The 13206-nt window shown below is 38.5% G+C and overlaps 1 long non-coding RNA gene across 5 annotated transcripts in view; it reads right to left on the bottom strand.

Moving 5' to 3' along the window:
* LOC140696891 (uncharacterized) overlaps positions 1-13206 on the bottom strand; it is a 78758-nt gene that overhangs the window by 9527 nt on the left and 56025 nt on the right. For all 5 annotated transcript variants that reach the window (XR_012073523.1, XR_012073522.1, XR_012073521.1 and 2 more), the window contains 2 exons: positions 2033-2171; positions 196-362 (listed from right to left, as the gene is read on the bottom strand). This is a non-coding gene — a long non-coding RNA (uncharacterized lncRNA). The remainder of the gene's footprint in view (positions 1-195; positions 363-2032; positions 2172-13206) is intronic.

The following is a 13206-nucleotide window of genomic DNA, read 5'->3' as shown; positions in this document are numbered from 1 at the left end:
TAATCCTGTATGCATCTGCTTTATTTTCTCTCTCTGAACTGACTTCTCTGAAGGCTTCTTCATTCCTGCTTCCCCACATGGGTGACATTTGGCCCTGCCTCCATCACTTGGGCTTGTTCATGCCTTTGAGCTTCCATGGCGCACATTCTGAACCCAGCTCTATGGAATCTGACAACTCCATTGACCATGGCTTACCTGTCTTTGTATCTCATAGTTCAAGTCCTTCAGAGGCTGAATCTCAGTGTCATCAGAGTCTCAATCAGTTGTGGTCAGGATGATGAGGCAGGACCTCTTCATAGAAATATGCATTGTACACACAATCTTGCACAACCATTTGTGGAAGCCTTGAAGATTGGGGTCACCTAGTAAACAATGGAGACTTTGGAATCATTTCCAAGAACTGGTTGTGGGCTAACTACTACTGCCATATTTAATCTTGCTTAATGTGACCCAGTATTATAAGTACAACAAAAAATGCCTGCTCTTCAGTCTATCTGGTCCTTATTATCACCATCCTGCCAGAAATGACCTCCTCTGGGTTTATTGGCACATTTTACTACCATCACACCAGCAACACAATCAGAAAAACGTCAACAAAAGTGATCGATTAGAACAGAAGGACAACTTAGAGGTGGGGAAAAAAGCTAGAAAACAGGATCATACACTGGTCACTCACTGGTCTCCCCCTAAATAAATGCCATGAGTCTGTTTCTTGACTCTTAGCAGTAGAATAAGTTCCTATGTCATGTCGGACAGTCCTAGGATCTGGCCATTAGAAGGATTTTCTTTTTCCATTATCTTTCAAACCTACTCTTCTGAAGGACATCAGAGAGTCCTCCTGTCTCCAGTAAGTACTGTCTGGTGCCAGCATCGTTTTCTACTTGAGTCGGAGCCTCCAGAAGAGGCCGGGACTCAACACCATGTTGGTATGTAGGTACAGGTACTTGTTTAAGACCAAGGTTCTTCTGGTGATAACTACCCAGAATTTTAGTGGGCTTTCAATCATCATCTTTCTTGAGTCCATCACTGACTAAAAGGTGATGCCAGGAATGTCTGGGGAGGTCAGCTTGCTCCCTTAATCATCAGGCCACCTAATGACCATTCCTTCAGGATTTTTGTTATTCAGCTCTTCTTAGACCCCATTATTCTTAATGGCTCTGTTCTGAAGAGAATAAAGGAGGAAACGTGACTGGAAAGAGGACTGCAGGACAGGAAGCACTTCTCCCCTAGTCTGCTCTTAAAAATCCCTCCCCTCCACAGGTTACATTCCAATCTAGGGAAGTGTTTTACTAGCGGCTGGGAATTGGGGGTTGGGTGGGGGTGGGGGTGATAAGCATGTTCATCCTGTGGAAAAGGGCTAAGCTTCCCAAATTGTTCTAACTATTGCCAGCTGTTGTCCTTTTAATTGCTAGGTTCCTGAGCCCTAAGCTTTTCCAAATTCATAAATAATATCTGGACCTTATCTTCAACAATCTCAGCAGAAAAGAATTCCCTTTATGAAACATGGATATGTAACTTCCTGCTTTTCCCTATCTCCTTTCAGCCAGAACACCTGGTATAGAAAACTCACTGCCACTGAATTTTAATTATGTCCACAGGGAATTAACACATTCCTACATTTCAACATTTGATAACTTTCAAAGCTGAAGCTTTGCCTTCAGTGGCATGTGGTTTGGCCTGAGAGATTTCAGGCAGTGGTTTAGCTATTTTGGCATCTCTTACCTGTGTGCCACCCGTTTTCCATGGAATCAGGAATCCTCTGTCACCCCTGCTTTTACCCCATCTCTCTGTCCTGACTCCACAGCTAGTCCTATACTTTACACTCAGAGCCAGTTACTCACAATCCTATTCCTGGCACTAAGTTCTGTTTTAGGGATTTCGTGTTTCTAAGAAACAGAAAGCCGATTCTGACTTACAGTGTGTTGTTATCAAGAATGTGAACAATGCAAACTGTAGGCAGTTCAGCCAGTCAGCCTCGCCTGCACTGGGCCAGTTGTCTGGATTCTGCACATCTGCTTCGCTCCGTCTGTACCTTAGCTTCTCTGAAGATGTCGTCTTTCCTGCCTCTTGGCAGTTTGGTTTTGCTTGAGACTTTGGGCTCCGTGGTGCTGTTGGCTCTGACTTAGCCCTTTGACTCTGGTGTCCTGTGTTTGTTTCTTCTGATTCAAAATCTGGTAAAAGAGGAATTCATATTCACTACTTGGGTCAATTGTCTACCCCTGGACCAATTATCTGTGGCTTGAGTGTTAGGATCTCTGAGAACAAAAATAGCCACACTTGTCCAGCCCTTTGTTAGAGGGGCACTTCCCACAAGGAAAACATGAACCGGGAACTCTGCCCCTGTGACCTAGACTGATCAACACTTGGCCTTTGCAAAGTTTTTAGTTCTTTAAGAAATACTTCTTTTTCCCATAACTTTAACTGAAAATGTTTTATGATTGTTAACCCTAGAGATACCATCTGGGTCCACTGGACAAAATTTTAGTTTGAGTGTGGTTTTTTTTTTTTAAAGCAATTCTAAATATTTATAAGGATGGATATTTCATGACTTTTGGCTTTTCTTAATATTCTCCCAGAGATAAAGAGAAAACTTACTCTTTAAAAATAGAATAAAATTTATTATATCTTTCAATCCCCATGCGAGTCCATTGGACCCTTTTATAACTGTGATACATTATGAGATCTCAGTGATTTAATTTTCATTTTTTCCTATGTCTTTTGAAATATTTTACTATTTCATTATTTCAGGAATTATTTAATCATCACAAATCAATTATTTCCATGTAAGGTAATTATTTTTTAATAAATGATCACTAATAATACATCATCTTTAGTTTTCACATCACATTGCCCTCAGTATTACATCATCTTTCGACAAAGTATAAAATTCTGGAAAGACATGATCTTTTGAATCTTTTTTCTTTTTTTAAAGGCTTCCAACGAGTACAGTTGAGAGTTTAGGATTTTTCACTTTGACCATTATAGCAAGTAGAAGAACATTAACAGAAGAATTTTCACAATTAAGAAAAGGATGAGAAGGTGAATGCAGAGTCAGAGGACAGTACTCTAGATCCTAATCATGTTGATGAAACTGATCACGTGGGCAAAATCTCAGGCCCACAGTCTTTGGGTTCATATTCTAAATGAGTTTTCTCCAACTCAGGAATGGATGAGTGAACCATGTATTTCTAAGGACAACAAGGAAATATGGCATTCTCATCCACTTACTTAACAGGAAGGGCTTCATCATGCAATATTTTACTACAAGAGCCTGGACCATCTATTTTTGCTAAATGGTGTGGCAGTATTCTTTCACCTTTTATGATGTTTAACCACCACAATTTACTTAATTTAGTTCCTACGTTGAAAAATGCTGAAGACAGCTTTGTACACAAAGGTGATTGAAAGTAAACAAATGATGTATAAATGAAAAAAATCACTGGACTTGCCATTCTAATTCATACTTACAAATCTAAAAATTGAAATGTTTTCCAATAATTGCCATCCTTCTTCCAAAAAAGTTTTTTCAAAGTATTGCATTTTGGTAATGCAAGTGCAGAAAGAACCAGAGTAATAAGCCAGACTCTAGTAGAAATGTATTTGAAATCGGGAGTCACTGTTTACAACATAAATATACTCCAGGTTCATGCCTGGCAGGCAATGAGCAGTTAGTTATGTTCAACCAGCATTGCCCACTTCAGATATATATAACTTCAAAACCTTCAAAAAATATGAAATAAAAACCATGCTTACTATGGTTAACCTCTTTTTGAGTTTCTAATTAAGCTATCCCTTTGTACTTCTGTAAATTATTCATAAAATGACTCAAAATACATATTTTAATTTTAAGATTATTGGACCCATATGGTAAATGGTAGTCTTCCTGGTATACTGTGTTAAGATATAGTTTTAAACTCTGAAGAGATTTATGAAATTCATCTGCCTAATATTAATTTTATAATAGTACCAAAGTAAAAAAAAAATCATATATTCAGGCAAGATATAGTCACTTTCCAACATTTTTTTTTAAGATTCCAATAAATTTAAAGACAGAAGATCACTTCCCCACACACCTTCTCCAGGAAACTTTAGTCAAGATGAACGAATAAAACCATGAGAAAATCCCTGGATTGCAAAATATTCACATGCTTCTGCTTTCTAAAAAAGTAAACATCTATGTAGCTGGCACACAGCTTTCTCTGTGTAACAAGCTGGGAGACTTTCACAAACCACCCATTCTTGTAGGACAAAATGCTTCAAATATTCTTAATTACTTTTTTAAATAACTTGCAGTTCTTGGTAAGCATGGAACTGTCTGAGAAATTTATTACAAGTACTATTTTCTTGTCTTTAAATGGCCTTTCTAGGATAACCTTTATCCACACTGCTATAAATCACTAGGAAATAGACAATTTTTCCAAGTTATCTTAAAATTAAAAGTTTGGAAAATGAATATACGCATATTCATGTATGACTGAAGCACTGTGCTGTACACCAGAAACTGACACAGCATTGTAAACTGACTATACTTCAATTAAAGTAAAAAAAAAATCTAAAGTTTGAATATTGATACAAGTTTAGACTATCATAAAAGAGGGGAGTTAATTTAAAAATAGATCTTTGCCATTCCAGAATTGTGAAATTAGTGCCCCTTTTAAAAAACATACTTTCAAAAGCTGTTTCAAACATAAAGTACAGACAATGATATTATCAAACAACCATTTCCCATCACCCAGCACTAACGGGGTTAATATTTGCCACATTTACTTCAAATTTTTACTTCTAAAGAAGCAGTCCAAGTATAGACATAGTGAAAACCAATCTCTTTCCCTCCCTCTCTCTCTCAGAAGGAGCCCCAATCCTAAAGTTAGTACGCATCATTTTCATGCAATTTTTTTTAGTATTGTTTTGTTTTCACTTAAAATGTACTACTTTTCACTGAACACAGTTTTTAAGTTTTAACCTTAGTCATTTATGTACATCTACCTATTTTAACTGTTATTTAATGTTTCAAATGTATGAATAAGCTAGAGTTGATTTGTTCATTTCCCAAATGAGGGATGTCTAAACTGTTTCTACTCTTTTTATTCTTGGCTGGTACCCTGAACTATGTATGGTAGCCTCTGGAGTGCGCAGACTTTCAAGCACATAGCTTCCAATCTTGGAGAACAATCTACCCAAGAGATTTGCTGGTCTTTAATTTTAAAAGAGGGATGCAAGTTAACCAGTTATTTAATACAGATAGAACCAGATATTCAAAATGGTAGACAGGAAAATTTAACCAAGCATAAAATGTATGTTCAATTTTTAACTGTGTAAATTCTGTTTCTTTCCTGTATCGTTTCAGTTGATTTAAACATTTAGGGCTTAATAGCATGGGAAGTATGCTTTTAAATTCACTGTTTCTGAAGAACTTCAGCCTTCATCTGGAGTAAAAAACCTAACTGATGTTTGAAAAGTCATGGCTTCTGACTGTTATTTGCCTTTATAAACAAAATTGGAAAAAAAGGAATTGAAAAGGCATTCTGTTAACCTTGGTCTGTTGCCCGAGGCTATCAGCCTAATGTACCATTATGATAAAAACAGAATTATGGAAACTTCATTTATTCATTCCACATATATTAAATAACCAGCACTATAAAGGGGCTGGGTATACACTGATACACATTACAGATAGAATTGTTGCCCTCAGAAGCATCAAGCATTGACATATCCACAGCATTGACAATAGCCCTAGTTACTTCTTTTCAAGAAAACTAAGGGCATCTGGAAATGCCCAAGAAGCATAACTAATGCTCAAGAGAAACTAGGAATAAAAATATCCAGAAAAGCTAACCACTGGGGTGCGTGTATCTATTACACTGCTTTTGAATACAAATTAGAGAAAATGCCTACTCAACTGGCTTAAACAATGACGGGGTTTATTATTACACATAAAGAGAAGTCCAAGGTTGATTAGTGACCATGTTACTAAACTAGTGAATTAAAGACCCAGGTTCTTCCCATCTTTCTGCTCTGCCACCTATAAGCCTTCATGGTGGCAGGGCAGCTGCCACACCTCCAGGTGTCACAGCCACATAAAACAATACAGGACAGCAGAAGTGGCAGCATTTCTTCTCAGGTGTCTCTTTTTTTAATGAGACATCCTCTTAATTTCATTGGCCAGAACTGTATCACATGTGCCTTCCTAAACCAATCAACGGTGAAAGGAATTACATTTCCATGACTGGCTTAAACTAACTAAGTTCAATTTAAAACACTGAGCATTCACAAGCCAAGTGTTCTCTACGTTTAACTGAAGAAAAAAAAAAAAGAATAAGCCAAATAGAGGACAAGCATTGTGTAAAGTTCAGGGATAAACAGCCAGTGATGTAAATCGGAAATTAAAATGAAAATCCCTGGGTTAAATAAACTGATCAACTAGTTTGTTTTTCACATTTCCATCTGACTATGCTAGCCATCAGCAACATTGAGAGAAGACCTACACTGGGAGGTACCATTCCCCCACTAAGTCTTCCTGATAATTTCTTGCTCTCAGTAAAAATAATTACAAATCTGAAACTTCAAATGGGAAATATAATAGAAATTAGGCATCACTCAATATTTCAACTCTTGTTCATCAGTCAAACACCAAATTATTTCATTCCTAATCCAAAGCTTTTGGAGCAATTTAACGAAGTTTCATGTAACTTAAAATTATTTGACACTGTAGAAACCTTTTTAAAAACTATTTTTAAAAAATCAGAATCTCTCTTCTGAGTAAATTCAAATACAATGTCTTCTTTTAGACCTTATCCTTTCTAATCTAGCCCCAGCTTTTAGGTCCTTGAAATCTAGAGACCTTAGATATGTTAGGTTCAAAATGCCTTGAAATCTAGAGACCTTAGATATGTTAGGTTCAAAATGTTTTTCAGACGTTGCTACCACCTTCCCCTCATTAGGAACTGCTGCATATCCATATGAACTCAGAATGCAGCAAGCCTCAGCCTGGACGCTTGTGTAACATGAAATCCTATTCACATCTTGATTCAGAAAAGGCCAAAAGTCAAATTTAAAAAGAACAAGATTACTCAGGATAGGAAGGAACCTTAAAGACAAATTTAAGAAAAATCTCACTAGAAGGGGCACTGTGTAGGAAAAATGACTCTCCCTCCTTTCCTGGATTTCAGGAGGATAAAAAAGTGAAGAAATGTTTGAAATCTGCCCCACTTCACCACTCTTCAAAAGTGAGGGGTAGGTGATAGGAAACTAAACAAAGCAACAGGTTCAAAGAAAGATATATTTTATAACTTAAACTAGAAAGAAGGAGAGATAATTTCCTTAAGAGGATTGTGACCAGCCATTTCTCTTTGGGAACGCTGATTTAAATGGACATCACAGGGAACGCAAAATTTACATCTCCTGCCAGACAGGCCTCCTCTTCGCAGCGAGCGCTGGAATCCCTGAATCCCCGCCCAGCACGCTGAGTGCGTCAGACCCCGCACTTCTGAAACTAGACTCCTGAGCGCTCCCTCTGCCCGGTTCCAGCCTCATCTTTTCCATCTCGGCGATGGTCACTCCCTTCTTTCCAGGCCGTCAGATCTCAGATCGAAAACCACCGTTAACTCCTGCTTACTTTTATACCCCATATTCAACTTGTAACAAAATTCTGTTGTCTCTTCAAAATACATTCAAAATCCAACCATTTCTCTTCCTTTCACCGACACCCCACCCTGTCTGAGCCACCATCACCCTCCTCCCAGGAAGACTGCCAGTCCCCTGTGGCCTCCCTGCCTCCGCCCCTGCCCCTTCTTCTGGGCTTTCAACACCGCAGCCAGAGTGGTCCCTTAAAACCGAGTCAGTTCCCAGCACGTCCTTGCTGAGAGCCCTACTATGGATTCTTAGTTCACTACAGGGCCCTACAGGACCCGCCTGCCCTCTTTCTTCCCGGAGTGGCTCCCCTTTATTCCTCCACCCCAGACAGACTTCCTTGCTGCCTGGACCGTCCTCCCATCCTGGGGCCTCGACCCCCTTCTTCAGACCACCGTCCCACACGCCCTTTACCTCTTTGCTCAAACCTCGCTCTCAGTGACGTTGAGGAGCCAGAAAAACCCCAACATCAATTTAATTTTAATTTCAGATAAGCAATAAATAGCATCTTACGTCCCAAATACTGCATGGAACACACAGACATGAAGAAAATTATTAGTGTTTATCTGAAATTCAGATTTAACTGGTTTCCTTTTGTTTTTGTATAAATCTGGCAACCCAACAATGGGTTCTACCCCGATCCAATACCTCCTTCCTTCCCTCTACTCCCACGTTCCAGATTGTTCTCATCGGCTCTTTTTCTTTCTTTCTTTCTTCCTTACCCTCAGTTTCTTCTAACAAACTACGTAATTTACTTAAATATCATATTTATTGTTTGCTCCCTCCTCTGGAAAATCATCTCCATGTGAGCAGTTCCAGCATAAAAGCAAATATAATTTGTGATTGAAGAATTTTCTTTTTCACTATATTTCTTTCCACGATTTTGAAGAGTTAAACGTTTTTTATGAAAACACTTGGGAAAACGTAAGCATAGCTATTTCTCCATCCTTACTATTTTTACACATTTAATCCATATGCACATATGTTAACAAAGTTGATTTCCCCTTTAAGCAAGCTGTTTGATTTATAGACAAGTTTGTCTTCCAAAAAGACACTCTAGACACATAACTGAAAAAAAAAAAATTCCCGATTCAGGCCAAACCTGGGTTTAAATTTTAGCTCCAGAGTATCAGTCAAGATGGTGGAGTAGCAGGACCATGCGCTCACCTCTCCTTGAGGCTACAACAAAACCACAACTGACTGCTAAACAGCCATCAAGAAGAAAGACTAGAGCCCAGCAAAAAGGATCTGCTTCAAGTGGAAACAAAGAGAGGGAACCACAGCAGGAAGGAGTAAGAGTTCTGAGCCCCATGTCAGGCTCCCCAGCCCAAGGTTCAGGCATTGGAAGGAGACCCCAGGACATCTGGTTTTGAAGGCCAGTGGGGCTTTACTTCAGGAGCCCCAAGGGACTGGGGGAGACAGAGATGTAACTCTCTTGGGAAGCATGCACAGAATCTCACATGCACTGGGTCAGGGGCAGAGACAGTGACTGCATAGGGACCTGGCCAGATCTGCCTGCTGGTTTTAGAAGTTCTCCTGGGGAGATAGGGGATGACTGCAGCTCACCCAGGGGACATAAAAGCTGGTGGTGGACATTCCAAGACTGTTCATCTACATGAGCTTTCCTGGAGGCTGACATCTTGATTGAATCATTAGCACCAAGACCCAGCCCTACCCAATAGCCTGTAGGCTTAAGGGCTGGGGAGCCTCAGGCTGAACATACTCGGTGGGAACACAGTCTCATCTATCAGCAGACTTCCTGAGCCACAAACACCTCTAGACAGGGCCCTACCCACCCAGAGGTCCAGGACCAAGCTTCACCCAGCAGTGGGCAGACACTGACTCCTCCTACCAGGAAACCTGCATATGCCTCTAGTCCAGCCTCATTCACCAGGGTGCAGATACTAGAAATAAGAAAACAATACTCCCAAAGCATATGGAAGGAATCCACAAAATAGGCCAGACTCTGCACTGGGACCAGCCAGACCCTGGCCCTTGGGTGACAAGAGAGGAGTGTACTGCTGGGAGGCATAGGACATCTCTCACAGAGGGCCACCTCTCCAAGGTCAAGAAATGTGACTAACCTACCTAAAAATACAAAGAGAAAGACAAGATGAGGTGGCAGAGGAATATCTTCCAGGACAAGGCACAAGATACAATCCCAGAAGAAGAAATAAGTGATGAGGAGATAGGCAATTTATCTAAGAAAGAGTTTAGAATGAAGATGTTCAGAGAATTCAAGAGGATTATAGATGCACAAAGTGAAGTTTTTAGCAGAGCTGGAAAATATAAAGAATACCAAAACAGAGTTGAAGAATAAAATTACTGGAATGAATAACACACTAGAAGAAACCTAGAATAGACTAAATGAGGCAGAAGAATGGATTAGTGAGCTAGAAGGCAGATTAGTGGAAATCACTACTGCAGAACAGAAAAAAGAAAAAATAATGAAAAGAATTGAGGATAGTTTAAGAGAACTCTGGGACAACATGAAGTGCACTAATATTCACATTACAGGGCTCCCAGAAAGTGAAGATAGAGGGAGAAAGGACCTGAGAAAAATTTTGAAGAGATACTAACTGAAAACTTCCCTAACTTGGGAAAGAAAACAGTCACCCAAGTCCATGAAGCTCAGTGAGTCCCACACAGGATCAATTCAAAGAGGAATATACCAAGGCACATAGTAATCAAATTGACAAAAATTAAGTATAAGGAGAGAATATTAAAATCAACAAGAGAAAAGCAATGAATAGTATACAAGGGAACTCCCATAAAGTTATCAGCTGATTTTTTAGCAGAAACTCTGCAAGCCAGAAGGGAGTGGTATGATATATTCATAGTGATGAAAGGGAAAAACTTACAACCAAGAATACTCTATCCAGCAAGGCTCTTATTCAGACTTGATGGAGAAATCAAAAGGTTCACAGATAAACAAAAGCTAAAAGATTTCAGCACCACCAAAACAGCTTTACAACAAATGTTAAAGGAACTTCTCTAGTCATCAAACTATAAGAAAAGAGAACAAAAAGAAGAAAGAGGAAAAAAAAAAGACCCTACAGAAACAAACTCAAAACAATAAACAAAATGGGACTAAGAACACACCTATCAATAATTACCTTAAATGTAAATGGATTAAACATTCCAACCAAAAGACACAGACTGGCTGAATGGATACAAAAACAAGACCCACATATATGCTGTCTACAAGAGCCCCACTTCAGAGCTAGAGACACATGTAGGTTGAAAGTAAGGGGATGGAAAAAGATATTCCATGCAAATGGAAACCAAAAGAAAACTGGAGTACCAATACTTTTTTCAGACAAAATTGATTCTAAAATAAAGACTGTTACAAGAGACAAAGAAGGACACTACATAATGCTTAAGGGATCAATCCAAGAAGAGAATATAACAATTATAAATATATATGCACCCAACATAGGAGTACCTCAATACATAAGGCAATTGTTAACAGACATAAAAGGAGAAATCAACAACACAATAATAGTGGGGGAACTTAACACCCAACTTACATCAAAGGACAGCTCATTCAGAGAGAAAATCAATAAGGAAATATGGGCCCTAAAATAATACATCAGACCAGATGGACGTAACTGATATCTATAGAGCATTCCATCCCAAAACAACAGAATGCACATTCTTCTCAGGTGCACATGGAACATTCTCCAGAACTGACCACATGCTGGCCCCCAAAGCTACCTTCAGCAAATGTACATAAGAAAACTGAAATCATACCAAGCATCTTTCCCAACCACCATGTTGTAAGGTTAGAAATCAACTACAAGAAAAAAACTGCAAAAACTACAAACATGTGGAGGCTAAACAATATGCTACTAAACAACCAATGGATCACAGAAGAAATCAGAGAGGAAATCAAAAAATACTTTGAGACAAATTAAAATGAAAACACAATGATCCAAAACCTCTGGGACACAGCAAGAGCAGTTCTCAGAAGGAAGTTTATAGCAATACAAGCCTACCTCAGGAAACAAGAAAAATCTCAAGTGAACAACCTAACCTTACACCCAAAGCAGCTGGAGAAAGAAAAACAAACAAACCCCAAAGTTAGTAGAAGAAAAGAAATCATAAAGTATAGAGCAGAAATAAATGAAATAGAGACTAAAAAGAAAAGAAAAGAAAAGATCAATGAAACTAAAAGCTAGTTCTTTGAAAAGATAAACAAAATTGATAAACCTTTAGTCAGACTCATCAAAAAAAAAAAGGGAGAGGGTCCAAAACAATAAAATCAGAAATGAAAAAGGAGAAGTTACAATCAACACCATAGAAATACAAAGGATCATAAGAGGATACTATCCGCAACTATATGCCAACAAAAATGACAACATAGAAGAAATGGACAAATTCTTAGAAAGGTACAATTTGCCAAGACTAAGCCAGGAAGAAATAGACAATGTGAATAGACCAATTACCAGTACTGAAATTGAATCCGTAATTAAAAACCTCCCAACAAACAAAAGCCCAGGACCAAATGGCTTCACAGGTGAATTCTACCAAACATTTGGAGAAGAGTAAATACCTATCCTTCTGAAACTATTCCAAAAAATTGCAGAGGAAGGAGCACTTCCAAATTCATTCTATGAGGCTATCATCACCCTGATACCAAAACCAGACAAAGATATCATAAAAAAAGAAAATTACAAGCCAATATCACTTATGAATATAGATGCAAAACTCCTCAACAAAATACTAGCAAATCGACTCCAACAATGCATTAAAGGGATCATACACCATGATCAAGTGGAATTTATCCCAGGGATGCAGGGATTTTTTGATACACACAAATCAATCAATGTGATGTACCACATTAACAAATGGAGAAATAAAAACCATGATAATCTCAATAGATGCAGAAAAATCTTTCGATAAAATTCAACATCCATTTATGCTCAAAACTCTCCAGAAAGTGGTCATAGACAGAACATACCTCAACATAATAAAGACCATATATGACAAATCCACACCTATCATATTTAATGGTGAAAAGCTGAAAGCATTTCCTCTAAGATCAGGAACAAGACAAGGATGCCCACTCTCATCACTCTTATTCAACATAGTTTTGGAAGTCTTACACACAGCAATCAGAGAAGAAAAAGAAATAAAAGGAATCCAAATTGGAAACAAAGAAGTAAAACAGTCACTGTTTGCAGATGACATGATACTATACATAGAAAACTCTAAAGAAGTGACCAGAAAAATATTAGAACTCATCAATGAATTTGGTAAAGTTGCAGGATACAAAATGAATATACAGAAATCAGCTGCATTTCTAAACACTAACAACGAAATAGCAGAAAGGGAAGTTAAGGAAACAAAACCATTTACCATCTCACCAAAAAGAATAAAATACCTAGGAATAAACCTACCCAAGGAGGCAAAAGACCTATATGCCAAAGACAGTGGGACACTGATGAGGGGGATTGAGGATGACAGAAACAAATGGAAGGATGTACCATGTTCTTGGACTGGAGGAATCAATATTGATAGGATGGCCATACTGTTTAAGGCAATTTACAGATTCAGTGCAGTCCCTATCAGGTT

Source organism: Vicugna pacos, chromosome 6 (assembly GCF_048564905.1).
Source record: "Vicugna pacos chromosome 6, VicPac4, whole genome shotgun sequence".
NCBI classification, from domain to species: Eukaryota; Metazoa; Chordata; class Mammalia; order Artiodactyla; family Camelidae; genus Vicugna; species Vicugna pacos.
This window is presented reverse-complemented; position numbering and strand designations above follow the sequence as displayed.